Consider the following 11,367-nt stretch of genomic DNA (forward strand, 5'->3'; position numbering starts at 1 on the left):
AAAAAAAAAAAAAAAAAAAAAAAAAGATACAAAACAATACTCTCTTTTGAATCGTTTTCTACAGTTCATGTGTTTCTTCTCATAAACTATATACATTTTTTAAGAATTAAACATTTGAGCATGTTTTCCTATTTCTTATCTTAAATACTTTGTGTAAAATATATCTTTCCTCCACGGTAGTAAAAGAGGACAATACTATGTTATTTATCTGTAAGTTTGCATACATAGTTTGCAATTATGTTACTGCATTTTCAATCTTAGGATAGAAATTGTAAACACAAGCATGTTTCATTGGCTATCAAATGAATTTTTTTAACTTCTTTTAAGTTCACTATAGATGCTTGCCAGTAGGAAGAAAAAATAAGGTAGACATCTTCATATAGATTTGACTTAAAAAAAAAAACTGTCAGGAAACTGTTATAGGTATGGATTTCACTTAAATTATGTAATATTGAAATAATTATATTTATAGTAATATTAAATTTACTGAACCCCACTATTTACCAATTATTGAGATATTACCAACAGTTCTGTGTCTAAATGATTGTCTCTTCATTTTACATTTTATTAAAATATCCATCTTATTTATATAGCTTCCTCTCAAAGCTGTTGAGTTCCCAGTTCTAAAAGAGAAGTGTTCTGATTTTAGATTCAGTAAAGTGTTCATCACAGATGCCTTTTGGTTTTGGCTGGCTTATTTTAGTTCTAAAATCTCAGTTATTATTTATGTAAAAATTCAAGCTTTAATGAGCAGAGCTGGGTAAAACTCCAGGGTATTGCAGGCTTTCTGAAACACTGAGGAATTTCTGGGCTGTCTTTGCTGTGACAGAAGCTTCCGAGTTTGACTCTGGTATTTCTCAGTATGCTAGAGCTGTGTGGTACCCTGGGACATCAACTATAGTGCTACATACCTTGTTTTTTCTATATGCTACTCAATGGTTTAGTTATTCCATTTTTTACCGAGAACCTACTATTTTTCAGTACTTACAATCATCACTTTAGAAACCAGCTCTACCACTCAGCAGTTGCATGAATTTGGGCAAGAGATATAGTAATAGCATTTACCTTAGAGAGTAGTTGTGAAAAATAAATCAATCCACATGTTGCATAAGTAAATGCAATATCATTATTATAAGCTGCTAATACTGGTACTGTAACATAAACAAGCATAAGATAAATAGGAAAAAAACACTTATTAACAATTCAGTATTTACTAAGCCATCTCATTAATTTGTCTAACAAAACGGAGAGTTATATTTCAATCTGAATTAAAATTATATACTATATGACTAGTTTATTGATAATTATGTTTACTAATTTCTGCCTTTACATAATTTTAAATAATTAGAATATTCTGTTTGGTCTCCAGAAAGTGAAATCATACAATATTGAGAATTTAGAAAAGTTCTGAAGGTTAGATAGTGGAACTTTCCAGAGTAGAAGAAATAGTAAAACAATTGAGTTTGTTTGGGGGGTATATTAGGTGTTGATTTGAATTAAGAGTACATAGATTACATGCATTTCCATAGGGACTCAAATAAAAGCAAATATTTTATATTAGAGGGATTGAGATATGATCGAGACCAGAACTATCTGATGGGGACATTTTTAAAATACAGAATTATGTTACTTCTGCAATTTGAGAGGCAGAAGGAACTCTTCTTGGATTTTTTTTTTTAAAGAAAATATAGCTAAAAGAAATTAATTAGATCAAACCAAGGGATTAGTTTAGTTAACCTGTATATGTTCCAGGTGGTTTTATAAGAACTGCATGAATCTATCACAAATTTTAAAAGTGTATGAAAGTGGAGATTACATACAATTAGAAACGCTGGGCGGGAGAAACACAGCAATGAGCGGCTCTCCAGGAAGCTCCCTGCCTCTGCTGCCTGTGATGAGGTTGCACCAAGCCCCTCTCCTGTCCACTTCCCTGCTCTTAGCCCACTTCATAGTGGCAGAGCCTCAGCCCTGCCTCAACGACTCCCGGAATCTCCTGCTTTCTGCCCCAGGCTCTGCACTCAGAGTTTGCAAAGCCTGCAGGAGTCCTCTCCTCCTTTTGACACAGCCTCACATGGACTGAGAGGGGGCTCCCACCGCCCTTCCTGGCTGGAGGAGTGATCAAATGCGCCCCTCTAATGGGTCAGGCAGAAAACTCTGAGATGAATTTTCACAGCTCTGCAGCCATCCCTAGCAAGACGGAGCCAAATGCCTGCAGGGACACTGACTCAGTTTCCCACTCACGGGTGGGATTTCTTTCCATCCCCTTGTTCCGCTTCTCTTGAAGTCAAATAATGGGCTGCCGTCTAGCAAGGCTGGGCTTTAGGGGGATCCACGAGGAGACGAACTTGAACACGCAGTAACATCACTTCTTCCTGTAGCCCTTTCGGCAGAGAGGAAGGAAGTACCCCAACAGCTTTTAGAAGGAGACGTGAGAGGCAGAGTTTGGAATCTAATACAGTACTTCAGATGAAAGCTGGTAAGGTCTGAAACAGAGCAGACACCATGGAATGGTGCAGGTAAATCACCCCAGACTTGTCTCAGATGGAGACTCAGCAAGACTGGAGACCTTACAGCACAGGGAGGGAGGAACACAAGAACCCCGAGCATGGGAGGAGGAACACGGGACCCCCGCGCACGGGGAGGGAGGAACATCGTGTTCTCTTGGACCTTACACCCCTGCAGGCTTCCCCCTGCAGCGGCCTCCAGTAGGTGCTGTGGGTGTGGGAAACAGGAGAGAGGGAGATGACACCGTGGGTGAGAGTCAAAGCCAGAGGCAGGTGAGCATTCCTGCTACTTTTGCAGAGGAGTCTTGGTAAATCTCTGCTGCCTTGAACAGTTACTGATAATGCCTCTACTGCATTCTCAAAATCTTTCCAGTTCAGAACAATGTATGTTCTCTATACCTTTCACCAGGGAACAGACTTCAGGAACCAATTTCTTTACATAGGAGAGGTGTGTGACATTAGGCACAGGGATAGCGAGGTGCTTACTGTCCATCCAAGTCCATGGAATGGGCAGAGGCACAGTTAGAATTCACAGGTGTGTTGTTCGCCGAAGAAACCAGAAATTAGGATGACAGCATGCAGAAAGCAGACTATAGTCCAAGAAAGCCTTGTTGATGGCGTTGTTTTTCTCTCAAAGTCAATTGGAGGTAAATTTTGCCTCAACTGTAGTGAGAATGATCTTCCAACTATAAGTGCCATTACAGAGTTTTAAAAGACTGAAGTGTTTTGCCCTGGAGTGGAATACCCACAGTTTCCATGGGAAAACGCTGCCACCAAGCTAAGTCTTCAAGGGAATTGATTAACATCTTTCCAGTACTTTCAAAATTCATTTAAATCCAGATTACACATCAATAATCATAAATATTTTTATTCTATATGAAAGATGTGCCTATAGCACATTTCAGTTTATATATGATTTTCCTACACATACTAGAATAATTGAAATTCTATCTAAAAAGAAGCTTAGAGTTCCTATTGTTTAAACCTTTTACAACTCGACAGAGAGGAAGTCAAGATCCAGGAAAGTGAAACTTCTTGTCATCCCATTGCACTGTGAGAACGCTTTATTAGCTTGCTTGCTTTCCACCATAAATAAATGAAAGAACAGGTTATTTGCTACCTCAATAGGATATTTTTGGCTGTAAGTAACAGGAGAGCCAACTGAAAACCAAAAGTTTGGGGGTTACCTTATTTTACATAACAAAGGGGCAGAGTCAGGGAGCTTCCAGGTTGTATTCAGTCGCTCTGTGGTATCATTGCAGCTCAGGTGTTTGACATTTTTCCTGCCCCACTCTCCAGAGAGGAGACAATGTTTCCCCTCAGTTCTCAAGACATCTGCAACCGTCCGAGGCTTTAGTTCCAGATTTGGTCATGTGTAATGAAATGAGGCATGTTTGGCTAGAGATGGAAGACATGTTTCCTAGAATTTGTCTTGCCAACTTCCTTCATATCCCATTGGGTCAAATGCCTGTGGTCCAGTTCCCACGCTGCCAAGGAAAGAAATATCTAGAAGCCAGGAAGAGGAGCCGATGGTTAGTGTGTGGTGATCAGTGGTGTCCATCACATCCAGGCAAGCCAGACACCAAGGAAAGCGGTTGGAATTAACACTAGTATATCTTTTGCATATGATGTGATTCAAATCACACTATCTTCCTTTTACTTTAGTTTTATGGCTAACATTCATTAAAATTCACGATGTATGTTCTTTGATTTTTTTAAAGTGGACTTTTAAACTTGTCCAAAACATAAAATGACCAATAATGAATTAAGGCAGCTTGGGTTTAGACAGTTCTCTTCTCTCCTTTTGGAAGTTTATTTTTTCTCTCTCATCTTTGTGCACACTTACACAGACGTTGTACATATTTTCTTGATTGTGAGGAGTTAACAACACATTAAATTTCAGTTATTTTGTATTATATTGCTTCAGAAATTATTTGCCCTTTGTCATTTATCTCAGAGAAATGTTCAGAGAAGAAACAAGGTATTCCAGGTTGTCATAACCGCACAACCAATACTCTTAGCAGAGCACCACTTAGACACCTGAAGGCATCTCAATTAAGCAGAATTACCATCCAAATTAAGCAGCAGCCATTGCCATTAAGTATAATTAGGCTTAATTTGATTCCTTGGGAGACATTCCAAGTAAGTGGGTTTCTCAATTAAGTGCACGTTGATGAAAGTGTATTACGTATTGAACATAAGAGAAAAGAACACTTACATAAAAGTTTCCAAGCAATGACTTCTTGCCAGAAGCACTGATGGAGCATTTTGGATAGGAAGAATTTGCACACTTCAGTTTGTGTGTTTGACCTGGTCTGCAAACTTTAAGGAACAAGATAGGACAGAAAACTAAAATCAATTTCCAACGCCAATTATCCATTAGTCAATACGCTCTTCTCTTTTTTTGAAACATTTAATCCTCTCTGATTCATACTCTTTCCTAGTCTTATTTCGACTTCGACTGTTTATAACCAAGTGCCATGGGTCAGTTTATCCCAAGTATTTATGTAAAACTCCTCATACAAAATAATTAATGGTGGAAGCCTAGCATCTCTCCTAGTAATGCACATGACATGGTATCGTGCTATATCATGTCAAAAGGAACATGAAATATCTATCATTAGAAAATCTAAAACTATTAGAGGAAGCTAGCATCTTCTACACAGGAAATTATAAAATGAAAGGTCTCTCAAGAAGATTCCTTTAGTGGAAAAGCAGATTTTTAACAATTGGAACAGCTCATTCCAGGGTATTGTGGTAGAAAGTCAATGCAAAGTAATATAGTAATAGGATATTTCTAAATATGTTTTATTGTAGACACATTTGACAATCCAGCTATTTTCAGAACTCTTGATGAGTCCTGCAATCAGAATTCTTGAGAAAGTAATATATATTGTGAGATATGTGTTGTAGTAATTAAGATAAAATTCTCTCAAAAGTTTACCCCTGGGGTCTTCATTGGAAAGCTTAAATATATCATGGAAGACCTGCCTTCTACTGACTGATTTTATAAAGTTTATCCCCAGGGTCTTCATTGGAAAGATTGAATATATCGTGGGAGACCTGCCTTCTACTAACTTCTTTTATGTATAAATGTATGCATGCATGCATATATTATATATATATATATATATATACACACACACACACACATGCATAGATAAACACACCTATATAAACACACATATGCAATATATCAGCTGGAATGAGAGGTGTGTGTTCTAAGTTCAAAATTTCTGTTATATAGTTCTCAAATACATATATAAATACATAGATATATACGCACACATTTTAAATACATTCTGTGGTGACATAATTTCAGCTACTGATTCTAATTTGAGCTTCTTGTTGAATACTTCTGTTGCTATTAAAGCTCATTAAAAACTCTTTGAGGATTTAAAAATCTCAAAACATTAGTGCATCTTATTGGTTTGTTTCTTGTTTCGTTTTCCTTTTTTTCCAGCTTTATTGATGTATAATTGACAAATAAAAGCTGTATAGAATCAAGGTGTAGTATGCATGCACAATAAAATATTACTCAGCTATAAAAAGGAAATCCTGCCATTGACAACAGCACACATGTATCTGACAGGTGTTCTGCTGAGTAAAACAAAACATGTGAAACTTCGATTAGGGAAAGATATACTCAAACATCCAGAAAATTGTTTTCTTGGGCAAGTGAATATCAGTACTATATAACCCTCAAAAACACTTTCATAGGAGTTTTCAAGTATTTCATTATAAGTTTATGTTTTATTATATATTTATAATGGAAATTATAAAATTATTTTAAAATATATTAAGTAAATCAATACTCAGAAACGCATGTAATTCTAATAGTCGCTTCTGTCAGTGTCCACTTTTCTAAGGCATCAGATGAGTTCCCACAAATGCCAGATGCCTGCATAGTCATTGGTGGGTTTCCATCTCTGGTGTCCATGGTGGACCCGTCCTAAACATTGAGCACTCATGATGTGTGGAAGGAAGAAGGAGAGTGATGAGGGAGATTGATGAGGATAAGGAGTCCAACTCTATGAGGAGAAAGCAGGATCACTTAATACAGCAAAAAGTGACAGATACGCAGAGGATGTTTAAGAAGGGCGAGTAGCAGAGGGCGTGAGGGGAGGGGGCGGAGAGATTGCAGGGAAGTGGAGGAAGGCCTTACATTCCAGAAATGGGAGGAGGGGAAATAACCAGTCTTTTTGTACAGGTGCATTGCTTGGGACTATTGCTGGTAAATAAGGCTGGGAATGTGAGCTGATACCAGAAGATAGGTATTATAGGCATTTTCTTTCTTTCCTTCTCCTTCCCTTTCCTTCCCTTCCCTCTCCTCCTCCTTCCCCTTCCCTCCCTTCCCCCCTTCTCCTTCCCCCTCCCACTCTTCCTCCCTTCCTTCTTTCCTTCTTTTGTTCTTTATTTACTTTTTGTGTCTTCATGTATATATATTTTTTTATTTTTAAAACTTTTATTTTAGGTTAAGGGATACACATGCAGGTTTGTTAAATAGGTAAATTTGTGCCATGGTAGTTTGTTGTACAGATTATTTGATTGCCCAGGTGTTAAGCCTAGTGCCCAACAGTTGTTTTTTTTGATCCTCTGCCTCCTCCCACCCTGGACCCTCCAGTTGTTCCTAGTGACTGTTGTTTCCCTCTTTGTGTCCATGTATTTTCATCATTTGGTGCCCACCTAGAAGTGAGAACATGCTGTATTTTGTTTTCTGCTCCTGGGCTGGTTTACTAAGGATGCTGGCCTCCAGCTTCATCCATGCTCCTGCAAAGGACAAAATCTCATTCTTTTTGTATGGCTGCATAGTATTCTGTGGTATACATGTACCACATTTTCTTTATCCAGTCTACCATCAATCAGCATTTAGGTTGACTTCATGTATTTGCTATCATGAATAGTGCTGCAATGAACATACACCTGCATATGTCTTTATGATAGAACGATTGATATTCCTTTGGGTGTGTACCCAGTAATGGGTTTGCTGGGTCAAATGGCATTTCTGTCTTTACATCTCTGAGGAATCACCACACTGCCTTCCGCAAAGGCTGACCTAATTTGCACTCCCACCAACAGTGTATAAGCGTTCCTTTTTCTCCACAACCTCACCAGCATCTGTTAAATTTTGACTTTTTAATAATAGCCATTCCAACTGGTGTGAGATGGTGGTTTTGATTTCCATTTCTCTAATGATCAGTGATGTTGACCTTTTTTTCATATGCTTTTTAACTGAATGTATATCTTCTTTTGAAAAGGGTCTGTTCATATCTTTGCCCACTTTTTAATGTTTTTTGTTTTCCTTGAAAATCTAAGTTCTTTTCAATAAACCTTCATATCCTCTACGGACAAGGGAGATGGGGTGGGTTGGGTGTACCGGGACTGAGCACACTCACAGCACATCAGGAGGGGCTGGTGGAGGTGCAGGAGGAGTGGTACAGGGGTCCCTAGAGCCAGACCCCTCACTGCATCCTCTTCCTGCCACTGACAGCGTGTGGGATTTAGGGAAGTGAATGGATGGCTGTATATCCTGGGTGCATTCGTATTTCCTTTTGTATTAACTCTATCCACCACCTTTAAATTTTGTTGTGATGAATATATAATCGATTTAAAGCACCTAGAATATTATCTGCCAAGTACTAAGTCCTCCATCTTCTTTTTATTCTTTTTCTCAGCTCTTCCTCCTCCTCCTCCTCCTTTTTCCATCCCCCTCCTCTTCCCTCTCCTCCTCCTGTTCCTTGTCTTCTCCCCCCTTTCCTTTCTCCTCTCTGTGTTGTTCTCCTCCACTCCTTCTCCTTCTCTCCTCCATCTTTTCCCTCTCCTTCTTCTCCTCCTCCTTCTTTTTCTGCTTATTTTAAATGACTAGAGTCAGCAAATATAAACAGGGTCCCGTATGACAGACAAATAGTTTAAGTTTTATTCTCAAAGGAAATGGGTTGTCAATGTATTATATTGATGAAAGGAATGGCATGAGAATGTGTATACATTGGGAAGATTGGTCCGCATCAGGATGGCACAAAACTGGAAGCAGGAAAATCCAGAGCCTTATTGTAACTATGAAAGATGATATGAAACAAAATCAGGATGCTGGCATGACATTTGGGGAGAAAAAAATAGATTTGAGAGATATCTCAGGGATACGTAATTAGTCACAGCAATTTGTGTGTTTCCACTACATCTTTCTTAATGAGCAACTTCTAATATCTAAAATAAAATAAGAAAAATTGCTCTAAACTTAATGCTTGCAAGAAAATCCTGATATGTTTATCACATCTGTTTTTAGGGAAGGAGCTTTAACTTCTTTTGTGATTCAATGGATTTTTTTTCAGAACTTGAAGTAACGAATTCGGAGAGATGAAGAAGAGACATTCATTTGCATTTGAAGTATTTGAAGGTTAAGATAGAAATCTATGTTGTATATATTGGTGTAAGCCATTTTGAAATGCAGTCGGAATAGATACGGTTCAGTAAACTTTATTTGCTTCCTGAGGGGATTCACAGATTGGTAGAGAAGCAGAGACTAGACACACCACCCTTTCCCATAACACCGAAGGGAGCCTCACCCTCATTCAATCAGCCCTTTCCCAGTGCAGAGCCACAGTGGCTCCACCTAACTGCCCTGTTCACTTTTCTCACATGCCACTGGGGAAATGAGGATGCCAGGCCAACTTGCATTGACAGATCCCTTAGTTCATCTTGGCTGTTATCATTAATCTATCTTTCTTTTCTTTCTCTCTCTCTCTCTCTCTTTTTTTTTTTTTTTTTTTTTTTTTTTTTTTTTTTTTTTTTTTTTTGCTAACCTGCACTATAGAGTTAAGTAGAGTCTTTAATTTTTTCCAACATTTATTTTAAGTTCAGGGGTACATGTGCAGGATGTGCAGGTTTGTGACATAGGTAAATGTGTGCCATGGTGGTCTGCTGCACAGATCTTCCCAGCACCTAGGTATTCAGCCCAGCATTCCTTAGCTGTTCATCATCAGTCTTATGGTGTTGATTCATTATTGTGTCCTTGTCAACTCTCCAACATATTTGTCTCTGTGTGTCAGCCATTTCATTGTCAATGCCTTCCCCGTTACTGCTGCTTCATAGTTGCAACTTTTTTCATCAACCGAGTTCGGCTTTGGTGACAACTTCCTTCTCATGCCTCTGTCATCACCCTTTTCAAAATCGGTTGTGGTTTTTGTTTGTTTGTTTGGTTGGTTGGTTGGTCGGTTGGTTTTTCTGCCGCAGGGGCACGTACATTCTCCTCTTTCTGCTGAATTGATTTTCTTATAACACCCCAGTTCTTAACTTTTGGAACTAAATGGATTTATTTTTACTGCCTCCTCTTGGAACTGAGAAATGAAATAGAAAACAAGGTCCATGCTTTTGATTTGCTTGCAAACATGAATTACACACACACACACACACACACACACACACACACTACACTGTGGAGCCAGTATTTCTAGGAAGACTAATCCCTCATCAGTGTACAAGGTAAAGCATTAAAGAGGTAAAGAATGACTGCACAGCTGTAGACAATAGACCTGCAACTATTTAGCAGGTGTGAGTGAATGAATGTCTAGGCTTGTGTAGGAGTTATTTATGGACACCGAGGAAGACAAAAAATTCGGGTAACATCCTGGGAGAAAAGTTTACATGATTTACTCAGTTTTTTGTTTTTTCTAAATAAAGGTTGCTTAAGTTAGGGAGAAGGAAAAAATTCTGGTATTCAATAGTACAGTAGGAAAATTATAGTGAATGATAATTTATTATATATTTCAAAATAGCTATAAGAGAAGAATTTTAATCTTCCAAACACAAAGAAAGATGCATGTTTGAAGTGAGTATCCTAGGTACACTGTTCAATCATTATGCATCATATACACATACCAAAATATCACATGTACCCCCAAAACATATACAACTATAAATCACATAAAATAAAAGTAGCTTAAAAAGACAGAACTTTAATGATTGTATACCCAGAATATACTCAAAAGAATGAACGTTAGTATTCATGACAAAAAGGTTTAAAAATGTGTTTGTTTGTTTGTCTGTTTTTGTTTTTTTGAGACGGAGTCTAGCTCTTGTCGCCTAGGCTGGAGTGCAATGGCATAATCTTGGCTCACTGCAGCCTCTGCCTCCCGAGATCAAGAAATTCTCCTGCTTCAGCCTCCTGAGTAGCTGTGATTACAGGCGCCTACAACCCGCCTAGCTAATTTTGTATTTTAGTAAAACAGGGTTTCACTGTGTTGTCCAGGCTGGTCTCGAACTCCTGACCTTGTGATCCACCTGCCTCGGCCTCCCAAAGTGCTGGGATTACAGGCATGAGCCACTGTGCCTGGCCAGGTGAAAAAATGTTTTTACTTGTTTGTTTTTGTTTTGTTTTCTATGAGTAAGATGTGTGTGTTTATAGGATTTAAGATACAGGGAGGTGTAAATACCTATTTTCTTTGGAGCTCAGTAAGTTTTACAGGTCTTAGATGTGGTCACTTTATATATATATATACACACACACACACACATATATATGTGTATATATGTGTGTATATATATACTTTTTAATATGTTACCTATTTATTTTATGCATTTGAACTTTTAAAAAATTTTCTTATTTTAGTATTTTCTTAAGTACAGTAGTAATGATATGAGTAACAAAACAAAGCAAAACCTTTTATATTCAGCAATTGTTTAAATTACAAGCTCTTAGGTAACTCGGAAGGAGTGTGAGAAAAGTCACTAAAATCCCGGTTTGTGCAGAGATGTCACTTTAGAAGGAAGATATTAGAAAATAAACAACAAAAAAAACCCCAACTAAATAAAACATATTCAAATGGTGCCAAATATGTTAGGAGAATGAAACGGGGGGGGGGGGGGG

At 38.0% G+C, this 11,367-nt stretch overlaps 1 protein-coding gene across 1 annotated transcript in view; it reads left to right on the forward strand.

Annotated features, from left to right (window-relative positions):
• Positions 1-11,367, forward strand: part of CSMD1 (CUB and Sushi multiple domains 1) — a 1,215,136-nt gene that overhangs the window by 570,380 nt on the left and 633,389 nt on the right. The gene's annotated exons all lie outside the window — the stretch shown is intronic.

The sequence above is a fragment of the Rhinopithecus bieti genome, unplaced genomic scaffold (genome assembly GCF_001698545.2).
Source record: "Rhinopithecus bieti isolate Rb0 unplaced genomic scaffold, ASM169854v2 scaffold_15838, whole genome shotgun sequence".
Classification (NCBI taxonomy): Eukaryota; Metazoa; Chordata; class Mammalia; order Primates; family Cercopithecidae; genus Rhinopithecus; species Rhinopithecus bieti.